We start from the raw sequence: 7,620 nt of genomic DNA, 5'->3' as shown, positions 1-7,620 counted from the left end.
ATAAAACCAGCTGTGGCTAGACAAACCAAAACAATTGACAGGTGTGATATCCTTGGCTGGTCTGTGTGAATTGCAGCCATCTACCCCAGAAGACAGTAGCCCTGGTCTGATTAGCTCACAATATAGTAAGAAAGTTGCTGTACAGGGGGTCGAAATTCCTCTTGGCAGCCTTCAGAGGGAGTAGCCATTTTCTAAAAAATACTGGCAAAAGAACAAAGCATTTATTTTTTATTACATTGACAAGAATAAAGCCCAAAACTCCACTGATAGTATTTTCCCATAGAAAGTAATTAGGTAGACCTACTATAGCAAAATTATTCAGGTGGGGGGGGGGGGTGAAAAAACATCATTAATGTCACATCAACACTTCTTAACTAAGTTGAAAATGGGCAAAGTATAGCTATACTGCAATAATCTGCTGAAAACAATAAGCAGCAGTAAAACTAATTGACTTTTGCAAAGTACATTGCAATGTTCTTTTTCAAAAAATTAAATAAAAAGGATATGCTTTGTCCAGGAGAAAAACACTTTGAACCTTTTTTAATTAGTCAACTTAAGGGCCCATTCAATTTCTTGTTTTCTCTTTCCTCCTATTCAACTACCTGACTTGTCATTTGTTGCATCACAGAAAAGTAGGCTTTTCACGTGCCTCGCACTCTGTCTATTAAAAAGCACTGTCTGTGCATAAGAAAGCCTGTTCAATCACTTGCAGTGAATTGTCCATATTCTGAGGCTGGTGAGAAGTATCAGTAACAGTGAGTCCCTCACTAATATACATATAAATACATGTGCATCTGTCTCTTTGTCTTAAAACATGTCTATTTAGTTTAAAAAGAAAAAACATTGCAGCGAGGGACTCGGTTCTGCTCTGATGTCCTCAAGATAAGGGACATGGTAGCTTAGAGGAGCCATAAAACTGCTGCCATTGATTACGTTAAAATGCCAGATGAGTGCCAACCCACCAGGCAACCCACTGTTACCAATAAACATAAATGTGTTTGTGATTTACATGGCACCTCTCTTCAAAAATTTAACTTTCCTGGTTACCCCATAGCACACTCTTCATACCATATCCGGTGAGCTGGCACTTTCATTGAATACAGAGATATTTTGAGCACAGTGACTACTCGCAAAGCATTGAGTGGGTCCTTAAGTGTCACAAATCAATTTGTAAACTAACATGCATGGATAATTAATTTGAAATAGAATTGCTCACTGTTTAGGATATTGCTGTTTAAAATGCTACAACATATTCATCAAATATAACCTTATAAATCTGCTTTAAAACATTACAACATATTTATTTTTATTTGAACCAGAAATAACAAAATTAGGCAATGATTTGGCAAAACAGAACTATAGGTCCAGCCTCATACATATTTTGGTGAACCAAATCTCAGGATATTTAGTCATGTCTAAGTGGAATGATCAGTTGCTTACATGTATCAATTTATTAGTACTGTCACACTATTATCTAAACTGAAATGACTGATTTTTAGCTGTGACTTGTTCATACTTGCCAACTCTGCCGGAATGTCTGGGAGACTCCCGCATTTTGGGTGAGTCTCACGGACTCCAGGGAGAGCATGGCAATCTCCCGAATTCTGCCAACTTCCTAGTGAATCATGGCATTTGGCCCCGTGCCCATGTTAAATGACGCATCATTACATCACAGGGGCGGGTCCAAAATGACGCGATTTTGGCACCCCGCCCCACTCACGCCCACCTCCCCCAGCAGAGTCCTGGAAGCCAACTTCGGAAAGTTGGTAAGTATGGGCTTGTTCTGTAACAGAAATGCAATTGTAACTGCAAATATGTTTAAATAGTTAAACACAGCTTTTAAACTGCAGAACATTAAGGTTATAATAAGGGAACATGTGGTATACAATCAGCACTCAGATCTTATATTATTATTGTCCAAGTTATTACTATGGGCTGAACATATTTAACACCTTTGTGCAACTTGACATAACTGTACTTCCTGCTTTACACCAAGCAGTACATGCTTTTAATTTACCTCACCACCCATGCAGGGATCTGCCTGTCAGTGACAGGTCCCTGCGTTTGCCGCTGCGTAAAGGTTTAAACATAGTGTAGTAGTTCCTTGCATAGTGATAAATATAGAATACTGTACTTGACCCATCTTCTACCCCACAGAAATCTCTGTGACATCATCCTTGGGTTTCAATAGAGGAATAGCTTCTGGGACTAATAAGCCCCAGAGAGACTGTCTTCATGCTTACCATAAAAATTATACTTAAAAACTGGTTTGCAACTAAAAGAGTTATCTGTCATGAAGTTGTTGCATGTCTATTTTCATTTAAATTGTATTGAATTAACAATTTGTAATATACAGTTCTATCCTTTTTACTGTCAGATTGAAACATACTATAAATGATGAAGGGGGATTAATAAATTGAACTTGTAGGTAAAATATCATGCCTATATACACTTTATAGAAACAGATACTAAAAACGTAACCCAGCGTAGGCAACAGGGGAACAGATCCGTATTTAAACAAAAGGACTGTTTTGTTGGAGTGTATTGTTTGGTTGGAGCAGAGTCCATTCTAGTAAGCACTAATAATCCAGAATCAATTCTGATAGCTAATATAAAAATCAGATCCCCATTTTTGGTTGCTAGCATGCAATACAGCTCCCCATTGTTATGGCTGTTATTTAAAATAGACTTAATGTAAGTGGCTAGTATACAATACATACCATAATTTTAGTGACTATTTCTCATTATAGACCCCAATTCTGGAGCCCAGAATAAAATGAAAATATAAATTCAGGTAGCTAGTATATAATAAAGACTACAATTCTGGTGGTAAGTATATAAGTAGCATTCCCTACTGGTGGATACTATATAAAATAGACTCAATTCTGGTAGGTTGTTTACAATGCTGACCCTAATGCTGGTGTTTACCATAAGGTGCACACTTCAAATACATAACTATTATATAATAGAAATAAATAGTGGCTAGAATATAATAGAAACCCAAATTCTGGTGACTAGTACTCAACACAGACCCCATTTTTGGTTCTTAATATGCAATAAATATTTAAAAATTTTCATTATTTCCAGTGGCTAGTAAACAATCCAGAGGTAGTTAATTTGTGTCTCTCTCTAATTGTTGTGGAATTGCAAGTTCCAGCATTCCTTGACAAACACAGCTGACAGGGAATGTGGACATTGTAGTTCTACTGTGGTTCCACAAGTGGCTGACCACAGTGGCCCAAAACAAACAATAAAAGCTGTAGGACCACTCTGCCACTTCATTTGAACGAGAAATAATGGAAACTTTGATTACAGTGGGTGTGACTACTTTTGCTAGACAGGATGCTGTTTGTACAGTGGGCTAGCTACACCAGAAGCTGTTTACTAGTTATTAATTACCACTCTAAATTTCTCCCTCAGAAAACATAATTGAGGCTTTGCTGTCCTCTATAGAACCAGGACCTCAGGCACTTTCACTTCAGGATACCCACCCCCAAACTCCGGTCCTGATCCACAGTGACATACTATAGTCAGAAATGTTTCCTTTTAATACACATATTTTAAGAACATACCTGAAAGTAAGTGAGATTGACAGTATAAAGGGGGAGCATTGATTATATAGAAAAGAGCCCTGAGGTTAATTGTTATAGAGAATATAAACTGTATTTCAATGTGTCAGTTAATATAGATGTGCTTTAAGAAATAATCTCTTTTTTGCCTATATTACAACGTGGGCTATTACCGCTAAATATCACTCTCTACTCCTAAAACGGGGGAGCTATTTATGCCCAAACATATTGTGGGCGATTACCTCTGGATTTTCTTCCTCCATAAAGTGAGTAGGACATTCTTGCCCTAAATATATCAGGGGCTATTATACCAAGGACTACCTATTGATGGAAATTTATATACCCCTTATACGGAGGAAATTCATCTGTATACATTGATTTGTGTCAAGCTTCATATCGCTGAAACAACGTGTATAACTATTGTGAAGTCATCTGGATTTCTTCCTTCAAGGAGATACATTGTTGCTCTATATATTTCCATACTGATTCAAGACTCTATACTATTCTACTATTTGATTTCATTTCATGAGAATAGAAAAGTATTTAATCCATCAGGATATGGAGCAAAGATGCTAAAGTCTGCTTTCTATATATTTTAAGAATCATGTATTGGATGTTGTGTACATGCATGTTTTATTATTAAGGAGATATACTCAGGGATTTATGATTATGTATATATACATTTTTTATTGACATGTGATATCGTGATGGTCTAGTATCTGGTATTATTAAACTTTGATTATATGGTTCATAAGAAGTGAGTTTGCGCATTCATCCTCTTTTTTTCCCTTTATATTGTAATTGTAGGAGATTGGACACTATCTCCATTGAATTGCTGCAACTTACTTCTTATACTGATTAGCAACATTTAATATTAGAGCGCCAGAGATTGTGTGTGTTTTTTGTGGTGCTTTAAGAAATCACATTTAGAAATAAATGTGAATGGTGGCTCAAATTTCAAAATATATTTATTAATTGTGCAAATGTACATACCAGCCTTTAACCTGTGATACAGAAGAAGACACAAGGAGCAAATAACTGTAATGACATCATTTCAACATATGGGATATTCCTGCCAACTTGACAAATGACCCCGATGGGTAAGAATCTGAATCACTTTAATGTAAAGTCTGGAGGGGTCATTTATCAAAGTTTTGGTCCACTTTCCTTTAAGAAAGGAGCACCATCATTTATCAAGATAATTCCTCCTTTAATGCTAGGAACCTTTTTCTGAATTATTTGGGTGAACACTTAAACAAGTGCAATGATTTTGCTTATAGGATTCTTTCCTACCTCATTCAACCAAATAGCATTAAATAGGATTACTTCAAGCAGTTATCCCTCAGTACAGACTGGACAATGAAACTCAGTAAAATATAGTGTGTAACATTTTAACAAATTGTATTTAGAACAATGTATATGCTGCTCGTCTTATTTCAATATGATGTAATCTTGTAGATGTTGAGGCAAAAGTCATTTTTTATGTGATCTTCCAAATTTCCTTATGTTTTTCACTATGTAAAAGGAACAATAGTATATATAGAGCAGAGTGTAACAATAATGATACCTTGCACGTGAATAAGTATAAATATTATGTGCACTAAACAGTGAGACAAGCTTTCAGATAAAAACCATGGTGATACTAGAATACATTTCTCAAAGATCTTTTCTTTCAAATGTTTTATATTTCTAAAACATAAATTGCTAAAATATTGTAAATATTGTAAAGTCATCAGTACACTCATACCAGAGCCGTAACTTAGAATTCTAGCGCCTGGGGCAAGAAAGACAAATGCCGCCCCCTTAGCCGTCAATTTTAACCAAATTAACCTAAAATATTAGGGAGGTGCACCCACACAGATAAATAATCCATGAAGAATAACGAAGAAACAAGAGATGTGATAACGGGCACTCAATGGCTCATACTTAATATCTCATTGATACAAACATAAAATATGCTTTAAAGCTTTATTGATATACATTAAAATGGAGAATCCTAGATAATTCAGTTCCCCAAATGAGGATAACTAGGCTAGCGAAATGTTAAAATAAAAAGGTCCCCTGCTAATGGAGGTCCTACGCCAATAGGTGTGCCTGGATGGAGTGTTTAAATTGGGCCTTCAAAGACTTAGACCAAGTCTGGTGGGTTAGGTGAAGTAACCACAGCAGAATGTAAAATGTATACTGTACAATGTTTGTAACCTGCATACGCTGTATTGGTGTGTACATATCCCCCCCCCCCTTTTTCCCCTTCTTTCTTTTTGTATCCCCCGTTAACCTAACAAATCTCAATAAAAATGATTAATGTAAAAAAATAAAATAAAAAGGTAAATGGATATTTGAGAAATAACAAATTGACTGTTAAGATGGCAGTAATCACTGCCCTGCCACCTCGCCACTCATTAAGATATATACTCCTATTACTTCATATTGTTGCTGAATGAAAATATAAAATTGTGTCAGTTTAATGTATAAATAATTATGAGTATTCCTATCTTTGATGCAATAAAGTGTCTTTCAACAGTATGTGTTTATGTCTTTTTCATGATCACTTTCAACTTATATAGTTGGTTTATCTCATTTCCAAGGGATAATGTTTTCTGATACCAGCCTAGGCAGGCATAGCATTGTTAGAGCTCTTTTGGCTAAGAGGGGGGCATTTTTTTTAAATTTATTACTTTTTATTTTTAAATCAATGCTGATGGCATGTGGCCTAGGCTGACAGATAATGTGCATGGCCAGCCAGTCGGGACAGGGGCCTATTATTAAATGTGGGGGCTATTAATGTAATACAGTTGTTGATAGAGAGGTTGTTGCTAGAGATGATCAAACTCGTTGCAGTTCATTTCTCAAACCTGTTTGGTGAATCTGTCCAACAGTTAGTTGGAAATTATTGAATTTTAGGACTGGTTTAAAAAAATAAGTAAATGGAACAAGTTTGAATATGTTCAAACTGGTACAACCATGTTCAAGCCAGTTCGACCGTGTTTGAGTCTGTTCGACAGTGTACCGGCTGTTTTGCATTCATGCGAGCACAGATTACACATACACATACTCGATCCAGTTCGAATTGGCTCTATTGCATTTAGCTTAAATTTTGGAGATTTTTCAATATGAACAGTAACCCTAAAATGCAAACCTTGAACACTTTACTACAAGCACAATTGTGTTCACATTTCAATGTTATTTTATTTAAAAATCATCTTGTTGGTATTTTTTGGAGAATTATTTGGGTAATAAATATATAAATGGCAGAATGAGTAGTGTGAGCGAAGGGTTAATCAAGGTTTCCAAGGAATATTTCTCGGAACTTATGCCCTGTTTCGACATCATGGTCCCAATTGAGAGAAACAACCTGACAATCCAAATATCAGTACAAACGATAAAAGTCTATATATTAAGAGTACATCTAAGGCCTGATTCATTGTAGCACTTATAAGGAACTTATTGTGCGTTTCTTTAAAAGAAAAAACACATAAATTGGGCATAGGCACTTCCAAATTCAACAAGGAGCAGATGTAAAGATACATTTGTTGAAGAATGCAGGTCTAAGTCCACTCTGTTCTAACAGACAGTAGACTGCAGGATACGTCCAATACATATGTGGAATATAAAGTCCCAAAAGATTGCACAGAAAAAAAAGCATTACAAAATAAAGAGTTTTTTCACATAAAATACATTTATTAGGATATTATTAATATCACTTGTACATAAAATGCATTTTTTCCGTTGCTCCTGCAAATGTTCTTGCTTGCATACACGACCATCCTCACTAGTAATCAGCACTTACACCAGACCTGTAGCTGGGGCAAATTATATGACCTTCAAGATACCCAAAGCTTGAATCAAATGCTGCTGCATGCACTCCAGCTTGGCACTTCCTCTTAGGCTGTAGTAAGGGTCCTTTGTGTTTAAAGATGAACAGAACGTTGTTGCATGCTCTGGTGTATGGTTTGTTTCTGGGCATGTGAAGATCGATTTTAAGCAAAATAGATGTATTGGTATGTACATGCCATAATGAATCAGGCCCCTAATGTTTTTGTCATTGCTG

General features: G+C 36.0%; 1 long non-coding RNA gene across 1 annotated transcript; it reads left to right on the top strand.

Moving 5' to 3' along the window:
• Positions 1-5,446: 5,446 nt before the first annotated feature.
• On the top strand, positions 5,447-6,095 carry LOC142106618 (uncharacterized). The gene is made up of 2 exons (XR_012679750.1): positions 5,447-5,625; positions 5,897-6,095. It is a non-coding gene; the product is annotated as an uncharacterized LOC142106618 (long non-coding RNA).
• Positions 6,096-7,620: the final 1,525 nt, after the last annotated feature.

The sequence above is a fragment of the Mixophyes fleayi genome, chromosome 1, assembly GCF_038048845.1.
Source record: "Mixophyes fleayi isolate aMixFle1 chromosome 1, aMixFle1.hap1, whole genome shotgun sequence".
Lineage (NCBI taxonomy): Eukaryota > Metazoa > Chordata > Amphibia > Anura > Limnodynastidae > Mixophyes > Mixophyes fleayi.
This window is presented reverse-complemented; position numbering and strand designations above follow the sequence as displayed.